Source organism: Suricata suricatta, chromosome 11 (assembly GCF_006229205.1).
Source record: "Suricata suricatta isolate VVHF042 chromosome 11, meerkat_22Aug2017_6uvM2_HiC, whole genome shotgun sequence".
In the NCBI taxonomy this organism is placed as follows: Eukaryota; Metazoa; Chordata; class Mammalia; order Carnivora; family Herpestidae; genus Suricata; species Suricata suricatta.
The window spans coordinates 21,247,347-21,275,112 of NC_043710.1; the positions used below are offsets into that span (position 1 = coordinate 21,247,347).

A 27,766-nucleotide genomic window follows, 5' to 3' on the forward strand; every position below is an offset into this window, starting at 1 on the left:
AAATTTCTCACATCTGGTAGTCCTTCCTTCACCATTTTTTCCTCTTCAGTTCTGTGTACCTATTGTTATTCTCTTTCTTAGACTCATATTCAACATTTCTATCTGTTTTATAATGGGAGCTGTGACTAGGTTAATCAAACCTTCTATGTGGCCAGAATCAGATAGAAGTTCAAACCATTATTACTTGGTTAAACTAAGGATGTTTATTCTATCTAAATAAACCTTCTTTAAGTAACCCATATTCCAAACAAAGACAAAATAAAAACTTTATTGCACTTTATTTTTAGGATTTACTAAATTATTTCAGAGCTAGTACCTTATTACTATTACCACTACAAACAATGTCACTATTAATCTTTATATCAATAACAATGATATTAATAATGAATTGTTGATTTTTAGGCAATGCATAGTCTTTCCTAGCTACTTTTTTTTAATGTTTTTTATTTATTTTTGAGACAGAGAGATTCAGAGCATGAGTGGGGAGGGGCAGAGAGAGAGAGGGAGACACAGAATCGGAAGCAAGGCTCCAGACTCTGAGCTAGCTGTCAGCACAGAGCCTGACGCGGGGCTCGAACCCACGAACGTCAGATCTGACCTGAACCGAAGTCGGAGGCTCAACTGACTGAGCCACCCAGGCGCCCCACCTAGCTACTTTTTAAATGGCTTTGTGTATATTATAGTCCTCACTGAATCCTCCCACAAATACTATGAAATAAATGTTACCATTTTCATTTCACAAAAAAACTAAGGCATAAAGGCTAAATAACTTGCCTGAGATTACTTAATTCTTAAATAACAGAAGCCAGACCCAGATGGTCTGGTTCCAAAACCTTGGTTCTGCATTAAGACTCAAGCAAGATAGGTTTCTGCCCTGGGTTCCACACTTTAACGAAAATCCAAACAGGATTTCCCCCAGTCAGGTCTTTTTTTGTAGACCTGGATATCATAGAGTTCAGGGGAGGGTTCCACCTATACCCCCCAAGCATCCTTTAGCTAAAGTCTTAGTGTTAGTTGAGATCCGGAATTCCTATTCAAAATCATCTTATTTTAAGTGTCTGCATGAGTCTCTTCCCTTGGTGGGTCCTCCTAAGAGCAGATATCACTACTGCAGTTTATAGCTATAAGCTGGAAGGTGGCTTTGCATAATGTCTGTGGTTGGGGCATGGACTGTTGGCTGGAATGTTGACATGCATGTAAATGAGGTCTTTCCTAGTATCTGAGACTTAACAGGGGTAGGAAGGTATTTGGGGCTGCAGGGAGAGGCTTGGGCAGCAAGGCCTGCCTCTTCCTATGCCCCTCAGTCCAATATAAACTACCAAGCCACCTGAGAGTTCCGACTTTGAAAATGACCATTTAGTCCGTTTTGAAGATGATAAAATTGCTTTACTAAAGTTTTGCTAGCTTTTTTTGTAATTCTGAAGTATTTAATCGTTTGAATGTGAGCCTCCATTCATTGAGTGGCTGAAGATGTTGAGTGAGACTATGGAACTTGCATGCTGCCCACGGTGGACTCGCTTCTAATATGGATGCTTCATTATTTTTTTTTCTACCAGATTAAAGTTAAAAATAGAACTACCCTACTATCCAGCAATTGCACTTCTAGGTATTTATCAAAATAATATAAAAATACTGATTCAATGGGATACTTGCACCCTGATGTTTATAGCTGCATTACCTACAACAGCAAATTACGGACATAGCAAAATTGTCCATTAACTGATGAATGGGTAAGGAAGGTGGTATATGTAGTGGGATATCACTCAGTCTTAAAAAAAAAAAAGTGAAATCTTGCCATTTGCAATGACATGGATGGAGCTAGAGAGTATTATGCTGAATGAAATAAGTCAGAGAAAGACAAATACCATATGATTTCACTCTTATGAGGAATCTAAGAAACAAAGCAAACAAGCAAATGAGAAAAAAGAGAAGGCAAACCAAGATATAGGCTCTTAATGATAGATAGTGAACAAACTGATGATTTCTAGAGAGGAGGTGGGTGGGGGTGATAGGTTAAATAGGGTTAAGGAGTGCACTTGTTGTAATGAGCACTGGGTGTTGTGTGGGAGTGTTGAATCAGTATATTGTACACCTAAAACTAATATCAGGCTGCGTATTAACTAACTTAAATTTCAATAAAAACTTCAATAAATGCATGACTCTGGATTTCTTTCTTTACTGCTCTGTAAGAATCCTCTAATTTCTTTAGATTTTTGGATTTGGGGTTGGGTTGTATGTGACGAGACAGGTGTAGTTAATAAATAAGTCATCTTGATGTTGCCTAGTAGAGTATTAACGCGTGGTAGACATATCAAAACTGTTGTTGGTCACTGAAAAGTAATAGCTACCATTATCTTAGCATTTATTATATGTCAGAAGTAGTGCTTTTTGCTTTCAGAAGGTTATTTCATTTAATACTGAAACAATCCTTTAAATGCCATTATTTAGTTCATATTTACTTATTATTTAGTTAAATACCCTTTTATATATGAAGAGACAAATCAGAGAGTAAGTATCTCAAGGCAACAAAGTCCGTGATTGACAGCCTGGATTTGAACATAAAGCTGTAGGGCTTTATTATGATTAGAGATGATTATAATATTACTTTGCTTTCCCAAGAATGAATTAATGAAAAACACAGCCATTATTTTCCTTAAAGTTGAACCTATCCTGAAAAACTAGCTAAAACTGTTGGATGTGATTTAATCATGTGCACCACACATAGTATTTTGATGCATTTCTAGGCAGGTTGGACTTGAACATCTGACTAGGATACCATAATCATATTTAAACTTAGAGTTTTATTTCAAAATCTATTAGAAAATAGACTATGGAAATGAATGAAAGATATACACGGGTGTCAGATGCTTTTTTGAAATCGATGAATTAACACATTAGTTATTAAGTTATATGAATTGTGATTATTTATCATGCTTCTGATTGAAGGCACCAGCTAAGATATTATCATTATAAAAATAATAACTCAGCTCTTGATTGTATGTTTATGTCAAAAGCCCCACTGAGATTTGGAATGCTGATGACCCAAATGCAATAAAAAACCCTTTATTCATTTATGTTTGGGAAAATAATATTAGAATATGATACATTCCCTCTTCCTTATGGTTAGCAATTTGGGTATCATGATTCTCTATTAAATTTATTATTTGTTGGGAAATAATTTTCAAAGATTCTGTATTTAGCATTTGTGTCTCTGTTTTGGCTTTTATTATAAATTATGTGTTCACACTCAAATGGTGAAAATACATACTTTTGGAAATAATTGCAGTAAATCGTACATACATAGCAACTGTCAGGTTTGCGAAAGGGCGGGTCAAGTGGGCAATAGGTGATAGCATTTATTGATACAAGTGTTTACACCCTGTGGGAGTGTCTGTGTCTTCTGGTCTCTAGGAATCAAGAGGGAATCACTGCATCTTGACTTCCCTTAACCCTTGCTCTTGTATTATATTCTGCACAATTAACAACATCATGTGACAAAATGCACAATTAGATCCAGAGAATTTGGCCCTTTGTTATGTCATGCTCAGATTTTAATATCGCCCCAAAAACCAGAGACTACCAGGGAGACCGAGTCACGCATGCAAAAGCAAAGGGCTTTATTACAGGCTTAGGCTGGCCTAGCCTAAGCTCGGGCTCACAGACTTTACCAACGCAGCGGATCCATGCTGAGAGCCCCGAACAAAGGCGGGGTAGGACTTTTATGAGTTTGGGAAGGGGGAGTTACAGGAAATTGTGACATAGGTACAGTGATCCAATTATTATTATACGATATTATTAACAGCAGATTTATCCAATTACAACATTTAGAGTATTAACCAATTACAGAGTGGACCCAGGACCTAGGACCCTCACGTAGGGCGTGACTAGTCTTAACCTCCATCTTTAGGCCCACCCTTAGAAATGTTAAAGGTGTTAGCTGGTCTTTCCTGATTGGGTGTTACAAGGGTGGTCTGAGAAGCTGACACGTAGGCCTCCGAGGTCAGAGTCAGTCTGATTCAGACCTGTCCTTACAGTTTGAGTGGATCCCTAAGAAACCTGGTGCTGAATGAGGAGATAAGAGTTCTAATTATTTATGAGTCCTATTTAAGCAATATGCTATAGCCTTAAATGTAGATACTTTAATTCTCACATCAAGCCTGGATAGTGGACAGGGGTGAAGGGTAGGGGTTATGAACTCTACATCAGGGTTCTGAGCCACATTTGCCCACTGTTGGGCTTCAGAAACTTTGCCCTTCTTATTAAATGTAGAACACATATAAAGAAGATAATATTTGTGTTGGCCTAGTGCCTATTGTAAGATAACTTCCTTTATTTTAATGATGCAGTTTAGTTTTCTCAGGAAATATCAGCTCGTTGATTCAGGCATATGGAAAGGCCACAGTGCCTGAGTGCGTCTAAGGAAATGTCAATTGGTATCCTACTTCCATCTGAAAAATCTAACTTTATTATTTTATATCTTAATGTACTCTTTGCCCTTAGTACAGTTGTATTAGAATCATAGATTGGTTGCAAGGCTAAATGGGAGCCTCCTCATTTATGCTAGACGGAGCATCATTCTCTTTGATGCATCTCACTCTGTATAGAACATATGAACTTTAAATATTTACATATGTTTATACAAGGCAAGTCCAGCTTGGACCAATTGTTGGACTAACATTTTTAAAGTGAAAATATGGTGTAAGTAGAAATGAACCTCGAGATTGGTGTAAGGTTTAGGTTTTAATACTTAAGACTAACTGTAGCCTTGGTCATTGCTTGTAACTTCTATAAAAATCTTTGGTTTCTTAATGTTTAAAAATGATTTATTCCCGGGACATCCTTTTCAATTATCTTGAGGATTATATAGGACAACACGTGAAAAATATTTTTTTATATTGTGTTCCTGGCAGCTCAGAGGTAGACAAACAGAGCTTCTTAAATGGAAACAAAAGCAGAAATGATTAAAATTCACAAAGGTGGGAGATTATGATTAATTAAAAAGCTAAGTTTCTTTGGATTGTTTTCCCACTACTCCATCTTGAATACAAACAGCAATTCAACATTGCTCAATTCACCAACTTCTCTAGGGGGAATCCTGCTTTCCTGGCAGAAGTTTGATAAACTTGGTGGCCTAGTGATATGTGGATTATATTTTAACAAAGGGATCAACAGCTCATCCAAGTCCCTTTTGACTCTAGAGGAAAATAACACTTTTAGGTGGAAACCTGCAAAATACTTGGACATCTGCATAATGACTGAAATTAGCATAGGTTTACATAGTAAGCTACTCTATTAGAATGTTGATGACTTGGAAAGGAACAGAAGGTTGTAAATTTCCTAAGGGAAAGTTTCTGGAGGTTGAGAAGTCTTGAGACAAAATCAGCCCAATGTAAGAAACATGTTGAGAATGACTGAAAGGACTGAAAAAAGACAAACATATTGCATTTTTCCTAACAAAAAGTGACCTGTTAATGCTGGTGTGATATAGTGCTCTTTAAAGAACAGTAGTAACAGGTGGGCTCTCTTTGTTCTGCTTGTTGAGAGGTGATAGATATGGTGTAAGCCTATTCATTAGATACCAATAATCATAATTATCTCAGAGCAATATTTGTGTGAGGAAAGAGGAGGAAAAAGGAAAGGGAAGAAGACAAAAATGGTAGAAGAGAGAAAGATGAATAAAGGAGAGGAAGAAAGCAAGAGGAGTTGGGATGGGGTCGGCCACAAGAAAAGAAAGTTTCTAGACTGTGGAACCATACATCAATAAAATGAAATTTACTAATTTAGTCTGCCACAGATTCTGAAATCTGCCCAAATTTTCATCCACATTCTGCATATGGGGATAATGGAAAATCACTCCTGTCCTCCCCCGTGGTACTGACAGTGGGAATTTGTTCTTCAATGTGTGAGCAAAGGCCGACTTAAGTGCAAAACTGCCCAGGAAAATAGTTTTCTATAGAGGCGCTCAAAATCCATAGAAGCTCTACTTTTCATACAGAAAAGTTCAGATCAGCTGGATGGATAAATAATGTGGTAAGTGAGGTTGGAAAGAACTTGGGGAAGAGCAAGTTTTAATAATTTGCTCCTCACTTTTCTGCCTGTTTTGACAGATGTGTGCCCCATTCTCTTACATTACTAGTCCCAGATAAGAAAAAGATGCATGGAAGGTTGAATCACTGAATGTTGAGGCAGGCCCTGCTCCTAGCTGGATAAAAGATTCAAGAGAATCCCTGTTTCCCTGAGCTCTGCTTTTCTATCTATAAAATGAGGACGTTGGGCTGTGTGATCTTGCTATCTTTTTCTATTCTAAAGTGATGTAATTTTTTTTAACATTAGTTTCACTGAGCCTCATCTTCCTTATCTGTAAAAATGGGAAGAATGCCTACCTCACAAGGTGACTTTGAGGATTTAAAGATAGCAATTGAGTGCCTTTCCCTATACAAATCTACCTGATTCCTGAATTCAGTTATTAAGAGTTTATAGAATGAGTTCAGATAGTGAAGGGTATAACACTGTGTGAAACTCTTTGAGTTCAGTATTTCATATAGCAAGTAGTGAGTTTTGGATAGTGAGGATTTATCAAATGTTTCTAGTTTAGTTAATGGAAGCACCTTGCATGTAGGCAGCACTCAATAAAGATTTACCCTGGTTTCCTTGACCTTGAGGATAAAGACAGCCTTGTTTAGCTTTGCAATCTCAACCTGTGGCACCATGTCTAGTAATCAGGAGTGTCTGTTTGTGTTTGTGGCCATCAGGTGAGTCATGGGACCCTGCTGAGTCTTGGTGTTTGGCTAGAAAATGTACTTAACAATATATATGCCCCATAGAGTTGTCTTAAAGAATGGTACAAGGTCATTTCAAAAAATGAAATAAAATCACAACTCCCATGCAAATATAAAACGAACAGGGGCGCCTGGGTGGCTCAGTCGGTTAAGCCTCCGACTTCGGCTCAGGTCAGATCTCACGTTCGTGGGTTCGAGCCCCGCGTCGGGCTCTGTGCTGACAGCTAGCTCAGAGCCTGAAGCCTGCTTCCAGTTCTGTGTCTCCTTCTCTCTCTGCCCCTCCCCCTCTCATGCTCTGTCTCTCTCTGTTTCAAAAATAAATAAAACATTTAAAAAAAATTTAAAAAAAATAAATAAAATGAACAGACATTGAAGATTTTTTTTTTGAAATTTGCAAATCCATGAGAGAACCAGGAGTATATAATCAGTTTAAAGAAACCTTCAGGGGTGGCTGGATGACTCAGTTTGTTGAGCATCTGACCCTTGACCTTGCCTCAGGTCATGATCTCACAGTCCTATGTTGGGCTCCTCACTGACAGTGTGCAGCCTGCTTAGGAATCTCTCTCCCTCTCACTTCCCTCCCCCAAATAAATAAATAAACATACTTAAAAAAGAAAAGTCCCAAATAAACACACATTTATATATCAGGAATATTGAAATCGATGCACAAATATAGGTGAAGCTAGTTTCTTCCACAGTGTGCAGAAAAGGCAGCTGAACCTCCCTGCCAGACAGGTTAAAATTTGTGCCTTTATAGAAAAGAAATTTTTATTTTACTAATAGCTATTTATGTTTTATAGAGTTATAGGTTCTGTAGAATTGTTCCATAGCATCAGAATCAAAGAGCAGAAGGGTAGCTACAGACATAGTCTTCCGTTGAAGCACGTTTTCTTCACATAAATAAATCAGATATATGTAAGTCATGTAACTGGTGCCTAGCATATAGCTGGACCACCAATAAATGGTTATTTTTAAAAGTTGTAGTAATGAAATAGTGGCAATGAAATAGATTGTTTTTGCAGATAATTAATTACATCAAAATTGCAACTCTAGCAATTAGTAAGCCTATTTCTCGGGTTTGAAATTCACCCCTCACATCCAATTCAGGGTTTCTTATGCCCAGATTATGGGGTCCCCAGTAACCAAGACCACCAGGGAGTCTAAGACACGTATGCAAAAGCAAAGGGTGTTTATTCGGGCGTAAGCTCAGACTCCCAGACCTCACCAATGCAGTGGATCTGTGCTGAGAGCCCTGAACAAAGGCTGGGTAGGGTTTTTAGAGGGTTTGGAAAAGGGGGTTACAGAAAATTATGTCATAGGCACAGCAATCCAATAATCATTGTATAACAGCCTCTGCAACCATTCTAACCATACACATTGTCCAGAGTGTTCGTTACTTTTGGCAGGAACCAATCATGACCTTTAGTGCTTTTTTGAAAATAACCAATTACAGGGTGGGCCAAGGACCCACTTAGGGTAAGTAACTAGCCTTAAGCAATTATACATAGTTTCTATCTCTAGGCCTGCCCTTAGGAATATTAAGCATTTTAGCTGGCTGCTTCTGATTGGGTGTTACTAGGATGGTCGCCTGTTGAGCAATCTGTGCCCTTTTATTGTCTAATGATTCTGGGAAACATACACTTAGGCCTTCAAGGTCAGAGGGAAACTTAAAGCCTGTCATGGAGTCAGTTTGGTTCAGACCTGTGTCCTTTCAGGTTCTGTTCCCCTCCCTCCGCTTCTTACATTTATTTACTTATTTTGAGAAAGAGCATGAGCAGAGCAGGGTCAGAAAAAGAGGGAGAGAGAATCCCAAGCAGGCTCCACATCATCAGCATGGAGCTTGAGGTGGGGCTCAATCCCATGAAACGTAAGATCATGACCTGAGCTGATATCAAGAGTTGAATGCTCAACTGACTGAGCCACTGAGGTGCCCCATCTGTGCTCCCTTTTTTTAACTATAAGTTCTATTGTTTTTTAAATACATAGTGAGAAGAGTCTACAATTTAGACATTTCTGTCTGGCGTTATCCTAAGTTTGTGGCCAGGGAACTCTTCCACACTCCCGTTTGCTTAAGCAAGGGCTCACTTGTGTTAAAAGCAGACTAAGTTTTATGGAGTAAAAGTAGAAAATACTGAGACTGTATCTTACTTGCAAATTCTATTAAGATTTGGAGGAGCTGGCAAGACTTTCTAATTGATACTTTTGACAGTTCTTGGTTGGCTGTAAGGGAACACGTGTGCAATCTGGGTATATTTTAAAAGAGGAAGTGTCCCATGTGAGGAGCTATTATTTACTGTGGCTAGCTATTTCCTAAAATAAGAGGAGATGCATGGAATGTTTTGTTTCTGCCATAATGATCCTTATAGGTTGGGAGGAGAGGGCCACCAAGGCTGATGGTCTCATCATACAAACCAGTTGACACGAATAAATAAATAAGCAATATGGTTTAGATGCACAGGAACTGATTTTGTTGAATTTAGTTAAAAGAGCCCCATGAATCCAAAATCGATACAAAATTTCAGGCCAAAACTATTGTGATAAAGGAAAGAAAATGAATGTGTTTAAGGTATTTGACCATAATTATGACGTGATAATTATCACATCATGAAATGACGTGAAGTTTATCAGTCTTTCTTTGGAATTTCCCACAACCCAATGATCGAGTCACTCTTTTAATGTATGTATATAGGGGCACCTGGGTGGCTCAGTTGGTTAATTTCCTGCTTTGGATCAGATCATGATCTCATGGTTCGTGGGTTCGAGCCTCTTGTTGACAGCTAGCTCAGAGCCCAGAGCCTGCTTCGGATTCTGTATCTCCCTCTCTCTCTGACCCTCACCTGCTCTCACTGTCTCTCTCTGTCTCTCGAAAATAAATAAAAAAACATTAAAAAAATTTAATGTATGTATTCATGTATATATGTAGATAGTCTCAGTGCAGATTTGGTCTATAAAACATTTTGATGTTATTTAAACAATACGAACAATAATCTATGGGACTCTCCATGCCTGAGTAGGGAAAGAGTAAGAGGAGTGGATTGAAGTTATCTAATCTTATACTCTAACTTCATCTACCTACAAGTCTTTCCCCTATGATCTGCAAAATGACAGAAAGCTATAGGCGGTAAATGCTAGAAAGATTGTTATGCAAATTCAATAGGATAATACATAATACATATATAAAAGGTACTAGTACAAAACCCCAGGTTCATGGTAACTTGTCAAATGTTAAATTCCTTTCCACCTTCGGAGGATATGCAATGAGAAGCAGATTTTAGTAAAATCTCTAACACTGAATCTCTACTCAATAAGGTTTTATTAAGCTTTTGTCCTTCACGTGGTGAACTTCTACTAGTTGTAATTGTAGATACACAACTGCATTAACCTAAAATCCAGTTTTTAAAAGAGAAAATCTTTTTATCCCATCTTTTTCTAGTACAAATAATAAGAATAGTAAAAAGAAAAAAAAAGTGAGTTATGGGTGCTAAAAATCTAAACTATCAAACAAAATGTATTTAGCACCACATATTCTTAATACATCCTTTTTTTCCCCTGTGTGTGTATGTGTTATAGGAGTCACTTGAAGAGCAGAGATAACCCATGTAGATGAACAGAATGGAAACTTCCTGAGACTACTCTGGAGTCTGAATAAATTGACTGGATTCAAGTTTCACAAACAAGGAAACTGGTCCATGGACAATTTGCCATTGGTAAGTGAGAAGTGTAATTTACTCTGTTAGAATCCTTCAAAGATTCATTGACTGTGGGGTTGTTAATTGCATTTCAGATGATTCTAATCGTCCTTTGGTACAGCTGACAGCTTCTCTTCCCTCCCAAACATGCACATGTGGATGCCAACATATGGCTAAATATCTGGCCATTTCATCTTGCTCATTTGGGCTTCAGTCAGTTACAAGAGGAGGAAGCACGGGGAAAAATGTACCCACCTCATAAAACTTTTACTAGCAGTGATTTCTGTGGAGGGGCGGGAGTCAAACTAACTGTTCCTCCGGCAGATGTTCCTTTGCACTGTCTGGGAGTTGTGGCAGACTGGCCTGCCCAGGATTCAGAATGGAAACGACAACTGGTGATGCCCTCCTCCATTTTTGAAATGGGGGCAGCAGTCAGGTTTTTAATATGGAACAAAGTGTTTGGGAAAGGTAGCCAGCTTTTTATTCTTCCTTTGAAAACCTGGTGGGATTGGGAAGCTCGATGTGGTAACAGCATGGAAATAGTTGCTGTTGAGCTACTGGAAAAGTGGAACTTGTCTAAAGGAACCAGTGGGGAAGCATGAAAGTCCAAGTGACTCCTATAAGCGGCAGTTTGTGGGCCGGAGCATGGATGTGGCATCATTTTCAGCTAAATGTTGTACCATCAATGGTCAAGGCCACTAGAGACCAGAAGTAAGAGATGTCCAGCTCTGTTAAATGGAAATATGTTCATTCATCTGTGCTGTTTCACTGTGTTGAAGAGAAAAAGAAAAGATTAAGTTATAGTGGCATTAAGCTCCATCTATGGCAAAAGAGACATTTATACTTGCCATTTTAATTGGCAAATAGTTACTTGAATCATTCATGCTGTTTTAAGGGAGAAGTAGAAATGTTATGCGAACCCGTAGGAGGAATTACTCATGCGTTTTCCTGTTAATATTTAGCTCTCCCTGGGTTGCATGTATAACATCTATCTGTCCTAAATTCATAACTCAATAGTTTCCTGGAAGACAGCTATTCTCTGCTGCATCAATGCATCATATTATGTAGATTAAGCGAATAGGAGATCTGCTCTCTGTCCTTAGAGAGCCCACATTGTTTTGAGAGTACCATAAGAAGAGTAGATATGGAGATGTTTCGTAGTGTGGAAAGTGCTCTCTAAAGATGGGGAGGCAATGGTAAGATAAAGTATTGTAGGGGAACATGCACCAATGCAGAAAGAAAAGATTTGAAGCTCTTTTTTTTTTTTTTTTAAGTATGTGTCCCTTTTCTTTGCCTTTAACCTTAGTCCTTCTATCTATTCAGAAAAGAGGTGCTTTTTTGTTTGGTGGTTGTTGCTGTTGTTGTCAGTTAGTTAGGATCTTTTGTTTATAGAGAAGAAAGTCACCTGTAAATGAAAAGAAAATCATTCTGGCAACATATGTGGGCCAGAACTAAAGAAGGCTTTGAAAACAAGAGGGGCGGGGGAAAGGGAAGTACTGGAATGTCTATGTATGTTTGTATTTTTCTTAAAAACAACAGACAACTTTGCAGTTCTACTTCTCCCTGAACTTCTCTCCATCCCCTACTCTTGTTTCTGATTGCTTTTCTTAGCATTCTATTTGCCCACCTCTTAATTTTGCCTTACACATAGTCTGTCACAGCCTTTCAAGCCTCTTTCCCTTTATTCAGCTTCAAACCCTGCTACAAATTACCTGCATATGTTAGATTGTGCTCTGGAAACAGAAACCACACCAGTTATTTTAATGGTTAAAATGTGTGGTGCCTGGATGGCTCACTATGTTAAGTTAACTTCGGCTTAGACCAAGTTGATCTAAGTTTGTAGGTTCGAGCCCCACATTGGGCTCTGTGCTGAGAGCTCTGAGCCTGGCACCTGCTTCAGATTCTGTATCTCCCTCTCTCTCTCTGACCCTCTCCTGTTCATGCTGTTTCAGGAAATGAATAAGCATAAAAAATTTTTTAATATATCACGGAGGAATTCCATGTACCCTGTTCCCCTTTCCCCTTAATGATAATTATCTTACAAAACTATAGGACAGTTTTACAAGGAGGATATTGACATTAGTACAGTCACAATGCAGAGCATTTCTTTTTTTAATTATTTAAATGGAAGTTAGTTAACATATAGTGTAGTGCTGGTTTCAGGAGTAGAACCCAGTGAGTCATCACTTACATGCAGCACCCGGTTCTCATCTCAACAAGTGCCTTCTGTAATGTCCATCCCTCGTTTAGCCCATCCACCCACTCACCTCCACTCCAGCAGTTCTCAGTCTGTTCTCTGTATTTAAGAGTCTCTTGTGGTTTGCCTCCTGCTCAATTTTTATATTATTTTTCTCTCTTTCCCCTATGGCTCATCTGTTCTGTTCTTAAATTCCACATATGAATGAAATAATATGTTGTTTATCTTTCTCTACCCAACTTATTTTGCTTAACATAATACCCTCTAGTTCCATCCACATTGCTACAAATGGCAATATTTCATTCTTTTTGATTGCCAAGTAATATCCCTGTGTGTGGGGTGTGTGTGTGTGTGTGTGTGTGTGTACACACTATATCTTCATTGTCCATTCTTCAGTCGATGAAAATTTGGGCTCTTTCCATAATTTGTCTATTGTTGATAGCACTGCTATAAATATTGGGGTACAGGTACCCCTTTGATCAGTATTTTTATATCCTTTGGATAAATACCTAGTAGTGCAATTGCTGGGTCATAGGGTAATTTTTTTTAAATTTTTTGAGGAACTTCCATACTGTTTTCCTGAGTGACTGTACCAGTTTGTATTCCCACCGACAGTGCCAAAGAGTTCTTCTTTCTTCATATCCTTGCCAACATCGGTTGTTTCCTGGGTTGTTCATTTTAGCCTTTCTGACAAGTGTGGGGTGGTAGCTCATTGTGGTTTTGATTGGTTTTTCTGTCACCATAAAGGCCCTTCCTGTTGTCTTTTTATAGCCATACCTTCTTCATTCCCATCCCCTACCTACTTCCTTAAGCAGCTGGCACTACTGATCTCTCGGTTTCTATAATTTATTCATGACAGGGGTGTTGGGTACATGGAACCATACAGTATGTAGCATTTGGACTTGGCTTTTTTTTATGCAACATAATCATCAGGCGTTTCATCTAAATTATTGGATGCAATAGTTCATTCATGTTTTTCAACTGACTAGTATTTCTGGTAAGGATATACATTACTGGGTTTAACCATTCACTGCAGAAGAATGTCTCAATTGTTTCCAGTCTGGGGTTATTATAAATAAAGTTGCAATAAAAATTAGTGTACAGATCTTTGTAGGAACATAGGATTTCATTTCTTTGCCTGGGGGTGAACTGCTGGACCATATGACAGTTGCATATTTGGAAGTTTTTTTCCCCCTTGCTTTTGGTTGGATATTTAGAGGGCCCTTCCCAGCTTTATTGTGATATAACTGACATATAACATTGTGTAAGTTTAAGGTGCACAGTGTGATAATCTGATGCAAGTGTACATTGTGAACTGTTAACTACAATGAGTTAGTTAGCATGCTTCATCTCAAATAATTGTGGTGGTGGTGAGGATATTTCAGATCCATTCTCTTAGCAGCACTCAACTATACAGAACAATACCGTTAACTAGAATCATCATGTTTTACAGTAGCTCTCCAAAACTCTAAGGCATTTCATTTTGTAACAAAATTCACACCTTTGGAGCAATACTTCCCTATAACTTCTACCCCCAGCCTTAGTAACAACCAATCTATTAATTGTTTCTATGCGTTCAGTGTTCTTAGATGTCACATAACTGAGATCAAATAATATTTATCTTTCTCTATCTGACTTATTTTACTTAGCATAATGGCCTCATGCTTTACCCCTGTTATCACAAATGGCAGGATTTTTGTGACTGAATATAGCATTTTCCTTATCCATCTATTGATGGACACTTAAGTTGTTTTCGTGTGTTGGCTATTGTGAATAATGCTGCACTAAACACAGGAGTGCAGGTATCTACTCAAGATAATTTCATTTTCTTTGGATATATACCCAGGAGTGGAATTACTGGATCATCTGGTAGTTCTATTTTTAATTTTGGGAGAAATCTTCATACAGTTTCCCATAGGTGGCTGTGTCAATTTACATCCCCACCAGTGCACCAGGGTTTCTTTTTCTCCACAGCCTTGCCAATGCTTGCTGTATTTTGTCTTTTTGATAATAGTCATTCTAACAGGTGTGGGGAGATATCCCATTGTGGTTTTGATGCGCAGAAGGAAAACTAGAAAAAAGATCCTCTCATCAGGAAAGGGAAGACAGAGTGAGGGGTGAGCTTCCCCAGTCTTCTGGGACATTGCCTGAAAAACCCCCTTGGGTTTGACTCTATCTAGATACTGGCAAAGCTAAGATTGATAGGGGTAGCTAAGAACAAGTAAGAAGGGCATGGTGCCAGCATCAGCCATGCTGTAGTAGTGATGGTGGTTCTTTGTGACCGGCTCTACAGAGGATGTCATCAGCTTTTGCTGCTAAAGAAACAAGCCTCAGACTGCCTACAGATTTCAGTAGATTTAACCCCACACATTCTCACGTTTGCAGATGCCAGCCATTCTGGGTTCCTCTGTGTTCTCTCTCATAGCCTTGTAAGACTGAGGGCCCTGAATCCCAACTGGCAGCCAGCCCTGGTCTTTGTGGCTATACAAGAACAGAATGTCAGCCTAGTCCCACTTGATTTTTGCCTTTGTTGCTTGTGCTTTTGGTGTCAGATCCAAAAAAATTGTTGCCAAGACCAATGTCAAGGAGCATTGTCCATAATTATCTCATTGTAGTTTTTATTTTCATTTCTCTAAAAGTTAGTGATGCTTCACCTCATTTTTTGTGCTTATTTACTACATGTATATCCTCTTGAGAGAAATACCTATTCATGTCTTTTGCCCATTTTCCACCTGGATTGTTTGTTTGTTTTATTTTTAACTGTTGAATTTGAGAACTTTATGTTTATTCTAGGTCCTAATCCTTTTCAGATACACAATTTACAAATGCTCTTCCCATTCTCTAACTTGTCTTTTCACTCTCTTAATAAGATTCATGTAACACAAGTTGTGAATCTTTATGAAGTCCAATTCTTCAGTTATTTTTTCCTTTATAGATCCTTTTTCCTTTATAGTTTATGCTGTCAAAACATTGACAGTTTTACTTATTATATTTAAATTCATAATCCATGTTGGGTTAAGCTTTGTATTAAACATGAAATGTAAGTCAGATTTGTTTTTGTTGGCTATGGATGTCCAGTTGTTCTTCTTCACACTGGCATTTTTTTATTCTTTTTCATTTCATTTGGAATATTCCTGAATATTGGTGTAATGAGTAATTCCCAGTTGAAATGTGGACATTTGGGAATTTTATTATGAGATTCTATATCTTATTTGAACCTTCAGTTTTAGATGGCTTCTTCTGATATTTCTCCAGTAGAGAAAACAAGGGTAGAATGGACATATGGATGGAGTAGAATTCCATGTTTCTTAACTGGCCTTTGTTGACCCTGGAGTGGATGGGGGCTTCTCATTACTCCTGTGCATAAATACCAGCTCCTTCCCCAGACTTCCACTGATACTTCCTAGCTGGGAGCTATAGGAATGCATGTAACTGCTACCTTCTTGGCCATCACTGATGACATGGGTGGAGGAGTGGCCTCATTATTGCTGAGTGGAGGTGAAAGTCCTGGGTCCCTGCATGGGCAACTCTGAAGCCATTCCAGCATGCCAGGGAGAGATCCCCTTGTAACTGCTGAGTGGAGGAACTATTCCAGTCTCCCTGTGGCATTGCTTACAGTGAAAGGGATGCTACCTGTCAGGGATGAAACTTCTCATGTCCTACCTGGCTGTTTCTGGTACCACTTTAGTGGAGAGTTTTGGGGAGCTTTCATAGCTTGGTGAAGGTGAAGATCTAGGTCCACGAGGGTTTTACAGAACTGCATGGGGATGGAGCCACAATTTTTTCAGTGATGTTTAGCTGGATGAGAGTAACTGTCTTGCACCTTTCTTTTTGCTCATCTTTGTCTTTTGGATAGGGAGAGCAGGGCTTTGTTTCTTCCTCCTCCACCTGCTCCTCCACCATCATCATCATTATTTCCTTCTCCTCCTTCCTCCTTCTTCCTTCCTTCTTCCTTCTTTTTCCTTCTTCTTTTTTTCTTCTTCTTTCTTCTACTTTCTTCTTTCTTTCTTCTTTCTTCTTCTTCTTCTTCACCTGTCAGTATTTCTGGGTTTCTGGTCTCTTCTGTCTTAAGTCTGGGATACATGAAACAAAAGGAAAACCCAGGAACTCTTACCATCATGTCTTTACTCAGATCTAAGCTTCCTAGATTGTCTGCCTTCTGCTCTCCTCCTTTCAGGTTCTTCTTAAGTATCTTTTTTTACATATCATTTTCAGAGTTTTCTGTATTCTAAATGGGGTGACTAGGAAAAGAAAAGTATACTCTATATCCTAAAGGTGGACATCCCTTGGAAATATTTTTGAAGATATATTGATGGATCTGTTTTCATTACTAAATTTAAAATATAATCCAGGTAGAACCATGAAGCTATAAAAAATGCAAAACACAGCACCCCCCTCCAAAAAGAAATCCAACTTTTCACTAAATCCATTTCTCTGTATTTGGGTAAGAATACATGTAAGTACATCTTAAAGAAATAATTGTTGGGTCCTCAGGTGGCTCAGTCAGTTATGCGTCCAATTCTTGGTTTCTGCACAGGTCATGATCTCAAGCTTCATGAGTTTGAGCTCCCTATTGGGCTGTGTTGATACTGCAGAGCCTGCTTGGGATTCATATTTATTCTCTCTCTCTCTCTCTCTCTCTCTCTCTCTCTCTCTCTCTCTCTCTGCCCCTCCCATGTTCATGCTCTCTTTCTAAATAAATAAATATATAAATAAACTTTTTAAAAATGAGATAATTGCTTCACATAGGAGGGACTTAAAAATAATTATCAGGGGGTGCCCAGGTAATGACTCAAGTCAGTTAGGCATCTGACTATCTGACTTCAGCTTGGGTCAAGATCTCACATTTTGTGTGTTTGAGCCTCAGGTCAGGCTCTGTGCTGACAGCTCAGAGTCTGGAGTCTACTTCAGATTCTGTGTCTCCTTCTTTCTCTGACCTTCCCCCACTCTCACTCTGCTCTCTTTCTCTCCCAAAAATAAATATTTAAAAAATTTTTAAATAATTATCAAATGAAGTAATAAATAATAAGTGAATTAAAATAACAACTTGTCTCCTACATAGTAAAGAATATTTTAGGCACTAAGGAAGATATATATACTCTGTACTACATACACATCATACAGATTTAACTATCAAGTTGTATAAAAACCATTCCCAGTGCTAAGATAGAAAGACGAACATAATTACAATATATGTTAGGAAGTTGTCTTTTCATCTCCTTGGAGTAAGACAGTGTCTTACTCCTCTTTGTCTGTGTGTGATGCAGCACATTTCTCATATACATGACTTGCTATGGGAGTTTAGCAGAAGGAGAGAGTGTGCTCTGAGCTGCTGGGAAGTAATCTGTCTTATTTTTTCAAAAAATTCATAGAAAAGGAGTTCTATAACATTTCTAGATAATATATTCTCACGTTTCGCATTTCTTAGGAAGTTAGAGAGTTTGTAATGTGAATTCTATGCCTACAGATGAACTGAAGTGCTTATTGTCCTGGCCTTGGTAGAAGCAGAAGAAAGATAAATACCTTTCTTCACATATACACTTTAACATATTTAAGATCCAGTGCCCCCATTATTTCATCATATATGCTTTATCTCCAAATACCAACTGCAGTAGCCTTATGTTTTGCTATTTATGTAGACAGGTGGTCTATGAGTCAAATGTCAAGTCCACGCATCCCACTACACACAAGAAAAAGTAAATAACTACAGTAAATAAGCAAAAGTAGCAATATATGGTAACAACATGATTTAACACCACTGTCCATTAAGACAGGCATTACTTCTGTCTTTAAACATAACCTAAGGATGGGCTGTGATTTTCGTGAACTGATTATAAAGTCTGTCAGGGTAGATATCACATAAACAATGGACTTCCAGTTTTCTATGGAAGGGACATTAGCCACAAATCTAAAAAGAACCCTGACAGAAAGTCAGAAGCACCGCTATCAAATCATCTAGGATTCCACTTCTGGACTCTAAGCTAGAGGCTTAAAGAAACCAGCAAGAACCCTGTTGCTAATAACCTTGATGGACCAGAAACAAACTGTTGAATGCAAAACAAAGGGCCTGCTGCAAAAGCAGAAGAGTTCTACTCATTGGTGCAGTTGAAAAGACACCTTTGGGTCCTACATCATAAATACTTACTTAGAGGACATCAACTTTGACTTTGTGTATTGATAAGGTTGGGATATATCTTAGGGGATTTTCTAAATAATGAATATTTACAAGATGGTCTTAAAGAAAGCATTCTGGTTTTTGTTTTGTTTGGTTGTCTTCATCTTAAAAACCTTGCTCTTCAGGTGAAAAGCTTTCCATAAATACCTGGTGCTATAAATCAAATAGAGTGGAGTTTGAAGTATGGTGTGTTCCACTTTATACAATTTTGAATAAAGACTAAGTGTCAAGATAGAATATTGAAATAAACAGACTATATTTATACTTGTCATACCTTGTTTCATGGAAATTCACTTTATTACTTTCCCTATACAGAAAATTAGACTGAGACCTCACACCCTTAAAAACCTTCCAAGAATTTTGGGACACCTGGATGGCTCAGTCAGTTGAATGTCCTACACTTAATTTTGGCTTAGTTTGTGATTCCAGGGTTGTTGGTTTAGGCCCAGCTTTGGGCTCTCTCTGTGCTGACCATGGAACTTCCCTAAGATATTCTCTCTCTCTCTCTCTCTCTCTCCCTCTCTCCCTACCTCTCTCCCTCTCTCCCTCCCTCCCTCCCTCCCTCCCTCCCTCTCTCCCTCCCTCCCTCTCTCCCTCCTTCTCTCCTTCCCTCCCTCTTTCTCCATCTCCCCTGCTTGTGTTCTTTCTCTCTCTCTCTCTAAAATTAAAAAAAAATTCAAGAATTTGGAAACTTATGGCAGAACCTAATGTGTCATTTAAACTTTGTAGTTGCCACTAATTGAAATGATCAGTATGTCATATAATTCTCAGCATATAAAATGATCTATGTTAACAGAAATCTACCCTATTCTGTGGGTTTTACTGTTTACAAAGATTATTAGGTTTTAAAAATTGGCCATGGATTAAGTGATTATTTCCTTTTAAATATGGCTTTATTATATTCAGAATAAAAATATTATTTAAAATATGTCTTGGTATTATCACAAACAAAATCAGTTTTATTATTAAAAACATAGAAACAAAGTAATGGAATAATAATCACTTTTCTAAGGAAGAGAGATTCCCGTGATATAACCTAATTAAAATATTGTAGTTTGTTTTCTTTTCTTTTATAAAGACTGCATCTCTGTTTCTCTAGATTTTTAGAAGAGTTATCCCTTGAACAAAGGCATTACATCTTTTGTAAAAGGACTTATTACATGGAGGCAGTAGTTTATGGGAAAAGGCAAATCTAAAAAGTCACGTTTCAAAATCTTGCTTCCCAATCTGTAGTAAAACAAGAGAGGATAGGATTAAAAGGAAATTGATGTGAATGAAATGGCTGGGAAGCTGAGAGCCCATAAGAAATTCCCTAATAAAATATCAAATTTATTCTCAGAGCTTAGATCAAGATATAAAAAAGCTAATAAAGAAATTAAATACATCAAAAAGTAAAGGTTAAAGAGTGGCAGATACTTGGGATTGCTATCCTCCTGAATGTGATTTTGCAGTTTTTCTGACCACGTAATACACAATTTCGCCAATTTTTCTGAGCCACCTTCATGTGACCTAGTTGAAAGCTGAGAGGTGATAGGTAAGCAATGCAGAGAACACAGAGTGATTGCATCTTCTTGCCACATCCCAGCTTATCAAACATAATTTCAGAAGTTTCCAGGTGCATTTGAAACACCTTTTGAAAGAAAAATTGGTCCATGTCTCTGAAGTCTCCTATTGTGCCTATCCCACTAGGTAAAATGATCATATTATTTGCAGTACCTCAATTTTCTCAACTTTTTTCCCCACCAATGACAAATATGCTAAGTATCATGGGAATACCTTATGCTTGATTTATCATATTTTACATCTTTAAAGCTCCATATTCATGTTACAAATACAATGAAATATTTCGGCAGTAAGGCAAAATGCTTCACAGTGCACATTTATTGTTTGAGAAACCAAACCATAAACCAGAAATTTCAAGGCAGTAAAACAATTTGAGACAACAATTCTATCCAACTGAATGGTATGCAGCTATTTCAGAGAGCAACCCCTAAAATCAGTGCCTTGCACAGAGAAGGCACAGCAATAACAACTTTTGGAATGAATGGTTGTTTATTTTATACATTTGGAAGTAACAAGGTAAAACCAATAGTATGCTGGAAAACCAAGTACCTGAGAAAATAAATTAAAAAAATAAAAGCTCTGCTTTCTGGTATTCTCCTGTTTCTGTGGGATAAATACTCCCCCTATGGCCTATTTCAATTACCAGTGTAATGTCATTAAACACAGAGGAGGGTAGAGATGTGCAGATTTGCAGAATATTCCCTTGCAGGCTGGTGCAAACGAGTTCCAGTATCTACAGGTAAGCCCCCTTGCTTGTTTTCATGGGATTTGACAAAAGCAAATCATGGCACCAGCTTTCTTACTGGTTAATTAGCTGATTTGATTTTGATGGAAACTGGAGATGGGTCTTTTTTCAGTAAAAATAACAAGGTGTTCCTCTTTTTCCGGTGGGTTACCTGCAGAAGAAGGTTGTAAGAATGCCTTCAGGAGTCTGTCCTCATGCTTTTGATAGCAAATGAAATCTAACGAAGTCCTTGTGGATTTTCCTGAAGTTGAAAAGGAAATCTCTTTAACAAGGGCCACCTACTTTGGTTGGGCCTGGGAGCTGTTAGGCATGCCTTGAGAATCCTTATTCTTAGTCACTGCTCAACAACTGAATGGGAAAGCCTTAGGCAAAGCACTCTTTTGACAACATGGTATATTAAGTCTTAGAATTTCTAAAATCCTTCCAATCCCCCACAATGCTGAACTACTTTGAACTCAAGTATTTAGTGCATAAGAGAACTACAAAAACCTTGATGATAGTTTAACTATGGTTGAAACAGTCATTCATTATAGAATTTTAATGGACAAGACTCTGTGCTGGGCATTTATACAGTTTGTTTGTTTGTTTGTTTTTTAATTAATTCATGTTCCTTTACATGTTGTGGTAAAAGTAGAAATTCTTTCACTTAATGAAGGATGAAAGTGACATCCCATAGGTTATTGAAAATAATATTTTAACAGTGCTTGGGTGGCTCAATTAACCATCTAGTTCTTGATTTGAGCTCAGGTCATGATCTCACAGTGTTCAAGCCCTACAAGGGGCTCTGTACTGTCAGCATGGAGCCTGCTTGGGATTCTCTCTCCCTCTTTCTTTACCCCTCCCCCTTTCTCTTTCTCTCAAAATGAATAAATAAACTTTTTAAAAATAGTGTTTTAATAAAACAATGGGAATCATCATCTGTTTCATATCTACTATGCCTTAGACATTTCACATTTAATATTTTGGTCAATACTCTTAACGTTATTTCTGTTTCATAGATGAGGTAAATGAGACTGAAATTGAAAGTTACACATGAGGTTAAGAGCTAATAAATTAGAGAGCAGGAGTTGTATCACAAATCAGTTTTTCTCCAAAGTCATTTCTTGGCATGTGTGAATTCAGTCACTTCACAAATGTTTATTGAACACCCATTATGAGTCAGTCAGTCTTGGCTTTGAGGACTGAACAGGGAACAACACAAATACAAACTTCAGCTCTTTCCAATGCACATTTCAGCCTGTAGGGACAGTCAATGAAAATATAAGTAGAATAAAATAATATTAAATAAATATTATGTTGGATGTGTCAAGCTTTGTAGGAAAATATAAATTAAGGAAAGAAGTAGTGCTGGTGGGGAAGTGCCTTGCAATTTTAAATAGATAGTCAGAGAAGGCATCACTAAGAAGGCAAGAAAAACCAAAAGAGGTGAAAGACTGAAGAATGCAGATACCCATGAGCAAAAATTTTCATGTAGAGGAACAAATAGAGAGGCCATGAAGTGAGAGCATTCTTAGTCCCTTTGGGGAACACCAAAATCTACAGAGTAGTTAAGAAGAACAAGCAAGGGAGAAAGTGATGGAATTAAGTTAACAGAATGAGTTAGTAGGCTGGATTCTTCTAGCTTCTGTGGTGCATATAGACTGAAGAGAGGTGAGTCAGGGTAGAAGAGAGAACAATGAATAGGCTGTGGTGATTATTCATGTGAATGATGAAAGTTTCTTACACCATGATGATGTTAGAATGTAAGCGGTAAGAATTGATTGGTTTCTGAATATGTTTTCAGTACATATGATTTGTGAGATGATTAAAGGTAGGTTGTGAAAGAGATTAAGAATATTGCTACTTCTGGGGGTTTGAGTTAATGGAAGATTCAATTTCCATTTAGTGAAATGAGCAGAACAATAGAAGGACTCAAGGTGGATGATGAGCTTGTTTTCAAATATGATAAGTTAAGATGGAAGATATGTAGGAATGAAATAGAATTACCTAAATTAAAAGTATAATTGTAAGTTTCAATAAATTAATCTGTATGAAAGGATTACAAATGTTGTTTAAGTCTTTTTCTTCATCTTTTTTCAGAAGGATAATATAAATATGTTGAGACTAAGATTCAGAGACTGGATATTATAGGAATGGGTGGACTTTGGGAAATTTATTTCATATGCAAAGGAGGTGTTGTTGTAGTTATTGTTCTTTTAATTTGGCTTAAAAAATCAGTGCAAGTGATATGTGCTTATGGATACAAAGTTTCTCATGAGAAAAAGAGTCAAGTGAGATGAAGATAGTATGGGGTGATCTTGCTGAACTCTTTTTTAAAACCTAAAGGGGTGCCTGGGTGACTCATTTGGTTAAGCCTCTGACTCCTGATTTCATCTCAGGTCATCATCTCATGGTTCGTGAGATCAAGCCCCACATGGGTCTCTATACTGACAGTTATAGAGTGTGCTTGGGATTCTCTCTATGCCCCTCCTCTGCCCCTCTCCTGCTTTCTCTCTCTCTCTCTCTCAAAATACAAATAAATCAACATTTAAAAAACCTTTAGAGTTGTTAAGAACATAAACTGAAGATTCTGGCCAACTGAAAGAGTAATCAATTTGGAATACTGGCCATTTTTCTCTGGGGATCCAGACACTAATATCAGATGCAGGGCTAAGGAAGTTCTTTTACCTGAGATGCCAGTGTAACGTTGTCATCGAAAGGTATAAAAAGGTTATGAAAGGAAGACTGTGCCTTAGAACAGCATTCTAAATGTGCTCACTGCCAAATGCAGGTTGTTGCACAGCATCTTGACCAAGAGGAGAGTGAATGGACATGGCCCGGAGACATTCTCAGGAGCTCGTTGTTTACTGTCTGGTTGGAGATGCCAAAGGTTATTCCTGTTGTATGTCCGAGACTACAGCCACCTCTCCATGCAACTCTGGTGAGCTGAATGGTGACCTGCCCACTCGGAGGCATTAGGGGCTTTTGTGGGAATTTTGACAGTTAAATTCCAGTGCCACTTCTCTATCTTGAGGCAGCTCCTTACATGCCATTTTGTGGCTTTCTTATGTTTTAGGGATTTAGTCGGTTTTCCTTAACTTTCTGAGATGCTGTTAATCTATACTGTTACCTATGCTACATCTAAATTATCTTCATAATTCATCTTAAAATGGTAATGTGTTCTCTGGTCTTGTGCTACTTGCTTCTTCTGTAAAAAGGATTTGTGCTCCCACCTGCCCTTTCCTTACCCAAGAGCCATGTTCCTTGGGCTGAATGTCTTGAGCTCCTGCCATGCCATCTACTTCAGCCATCCCAAGCACCCCTTTTCTACAATGCATAGAATCATATCAGCAGCTGGCCACTGAAATAGATGTCTTGTCAGAGAGTACCGCCTTGGATTTATACACACAACTAGTTGAGCGGTGAGCAAGGCATGGATCATTATGCTTTACCTGGAGGCAGGGCCATGCTAGATCCTACTAGCTATTCCAACCTCTAGGGTGTCAATGTTTTGCTGCTAATCTGTGTTGAGGCACACCAGACAAGGCCTACTCTCCTTTTCTTGCATCTGAGTTTTCTCATTTGTTTTTTCTCTATACTTCTGCTTTCAAATAATAGCCTGTTCTTCAGTATTTGGAACACATATTATCTTCATGAAGGATCACCTGATTTCCCCCTATTGAATATGTACTCCTTCGTTCTCATTGCATTTTCGTGGACATGTCTTATAGTGTTTCATATATACTTCTTTATGTGTGTGTGGATGTTCTTCCCTTCCTATTTGGTGATTAGCTCCTTCAGTATAGCTTGAACAAAAAGCATCGCTTAGCTCTCTGAAGCCTAGGAATCCCTAGGGCAGCTGAGAAATTTAATGAGACCCATAGTCTGGGAGTCTGGGATGTATTAGGAAAGGCTTAAAAGAAATCTCCCTGTAGACAACTAGTTTTAATTATAATTGAGATTTAAATTCATTTCAGTAATACATGCTCACTGTTGGTACTTGAGCTCAGGGTTGTGAATTTTATCATGGAACACCAAGGTGAAATTGGCAAGAGAAGAAAGGCCTAGTAAATATTAGCAGGACATTAAAGCCATCAGTTAGATCTATTATATTATTATATTATTTGGATGAGTAGGGTGTTGGGAGTCTTTCTGTAGGACTGCCTCAGGATTTGAGAAAAAGTCTATGAGCCAAAGACTGAAGACTTTCAATTTATAGCAATGCAATAACATCTTGTAATTAGACATGGACTCCCTTCCCCTTTAAAAAATTATCTAAAGCAAGATCAGATGAATCTAAAGAAATAGAATACATATTGTGTTGCCAGCCACAAACATAAATAGAGAGCATGTATTTTTAAAGCAAACTATGTCCAAGTGTTGGTATAAACATCCTAGTTTTCAGACTTAATGAGAATGTTGCATTTTACTCCATGTATATGGTGTTATGACCTAACTATTTAACTCAGGTGGTTTTTCATAGGTCATTTGAGAAAATAACACACTTATTTAGTAACATCTATAAGCCTGGAAAACAACTTGCTTTCATCTGTAATAAACTAAAAGATGCATTAATATATATATAGGAAGTCACAGTATCTTCAATCAAGTTCCTTTCAGCATAAGACATAAACACAACTTCAGTGGCCCTTAGGTTAAAACCACTGAGAATTAGGAATCATTATGGAAATTACACTCAGTATGTACTGCTTTCCTACAATTTTCCATCCTTTATTATTCAGCCATTCTTTATTCTGTAAACCTCCACTTTAGAGGTTTGTGAAATCCAGAAAGAAGAAGGAAAAAAAATCTGGCAGTCAGTTGTGAGAAATTGATCTTCAAAGCATGGCTGTGACCTGGTGATATACTCTACCCACAATTGTATACAGGAAGGAAGACAGGAACATTCATTTACAAGTGCCATTATTTATCCAAGTTTATAGACCATTCATTTAGTCTACAAAATGGGCTTCTAATTTAAGAATACAAACATTAGGACATAATTTCTCTATGTATTTAGTTAGTTTTTATAACTTCATTGATTTTCTACCTACAAAATACTCTTATAAAATCAAAATCAAAAAAGTCAAATTTCCCTACAACTGCATATCCCCCAAATAATATATGTTATTTATCTATTACTTTTCTCCGTTTTGTAGTAGAGGTAACTGGAGCTCAGGAATGTCACTTGGCCCAGCCATGATTTAAACCAGGGATTTTTATTACAAAATCCATAAGTGTGTGTGTGTGTGTGTGTGTGTGTGTGTGTGTGTGTGTGTGTGTTTATTCCTTTTACACTCTATAAACAATTCATATTCTGTGGAAAAAGAGGACTTCTTTTCTTAAACTTGAAAACCTGCCAGAGTCCAGCTCCAGCAGGTCCGAGGGTCCCTGAAAGAATGAACAGTGTCAGCACGAGAGAGTGATGAGAGAGCCACAAGTTTCTTTCTTGATCACCAGGCAGGCATCTCTGCTCTGTCTGCTTTTGTGTCTTTTTTTTTTTTTATTGATCAAGCAGTAACATGACATTAGAAAATAGAAATTTTTTACAGTGACTAATTCTTAGTGATAAGATGCTTTAATCATTCAGTGTACAGAAATAACTTTTACAGAATTATTTTTTAGAACCATCCCATATATTCTTGACACCTGTCTCCCAGATAAAGAAAGTAACAAACCTATCTTATTTTGCGTGGGTTGTTTTTTTTCCCAATAATTATGACTTTGTTTTTTAATTAACAAGTTACAACCAAATCATGTAATGTACTTACAGTGAAGTTGAGTAAATTTTATAACTGAGAATATAACAGGGTGTTTTTAGTAGAAAACAGGGTTAACATACATATTATTTAAGTTAGTAAAGTGAAGATTAAAACATAGGTTAAGTTGTATATAGATAGGCTAAGGGTTATTGTGATGGGCTTATAAACTACAAGAGAGAAAAAAGAAAAAAATGTTTATTAACAAGTTTTTTGATGCAAGCACAATGGGGGCCCTATGTCTGCTGGCCTTGGACCTGGGTTTCCCACATTCTTATCCATCCTCATAACTGAAGTCAGTCTAAGGGAGGATATTTGTAGAATGTAGATCTTGGGAGGGGATCATGTTCTGAACTTGTCTTCTACTTCTAATCTCCTATTTAGGCTCCAATTCTCTTCAGACCAGACTCAAATGGACTGTGTTTTTGACCTTGTTTTTATTTTTTATCTCCAAATTAGGCTCCTTTTCTCCGGGCCAGACTCAAATGCAATTTTTGTGTTTTTAACTCCTTCAAGTCTATGTTCTGGGAACTGCAAGGCTCATTAGAAGATACTTTTGTCAAACATCATTGGTTTTTTTATCTAAAATTTCTTATGCAGGGATAGGAACATGTGTTTTCTTATGGGGTAACTGTGTGGGGAATATCGGTCTGATTTGGAATGCTGTGAGGCCTAATTAATGACAACAAGCTTATTTGCGCATGAGCAGTAGTAGCAGGAGATACCAGTTTTGCCTCTCATGGCAGGAGCCGTGCAAACGTCTGCCATTTCCTCACTGTGACTGTGTCATCCAGCAAGGCCAATGCAGCTCCTAGCAAAAACATTCTTTGAGCCCGACCTGATCGTTTATTCATCTGTTCATTCATATATTCATTCTACC

The 27,766-nt window shown here is 37.8% G+C and overlaps 1 protein-coding gene across 1 annotated transcript in view; it reads left to right on the plus strand.

Moving 5' to 3' along the window:
- LRRC4C (leucine rich repeat containing 4C) overlaps window positions 1–27,766 on the plus strand; it is a 1,176,981-nt gene that overhangs the window by 693,810 nt on the left and 455,405 nt on the right. The window contains exon 4 of the mRNA XM_029914596.1: window positions 10,350–10,486. The gene's annotated coding sequence lies outside the window, so the exon portion shown is untranslated. The remainder of the gene's footprint in view (window positions 1–10,349; window positions 10,487–27,766) is intronic.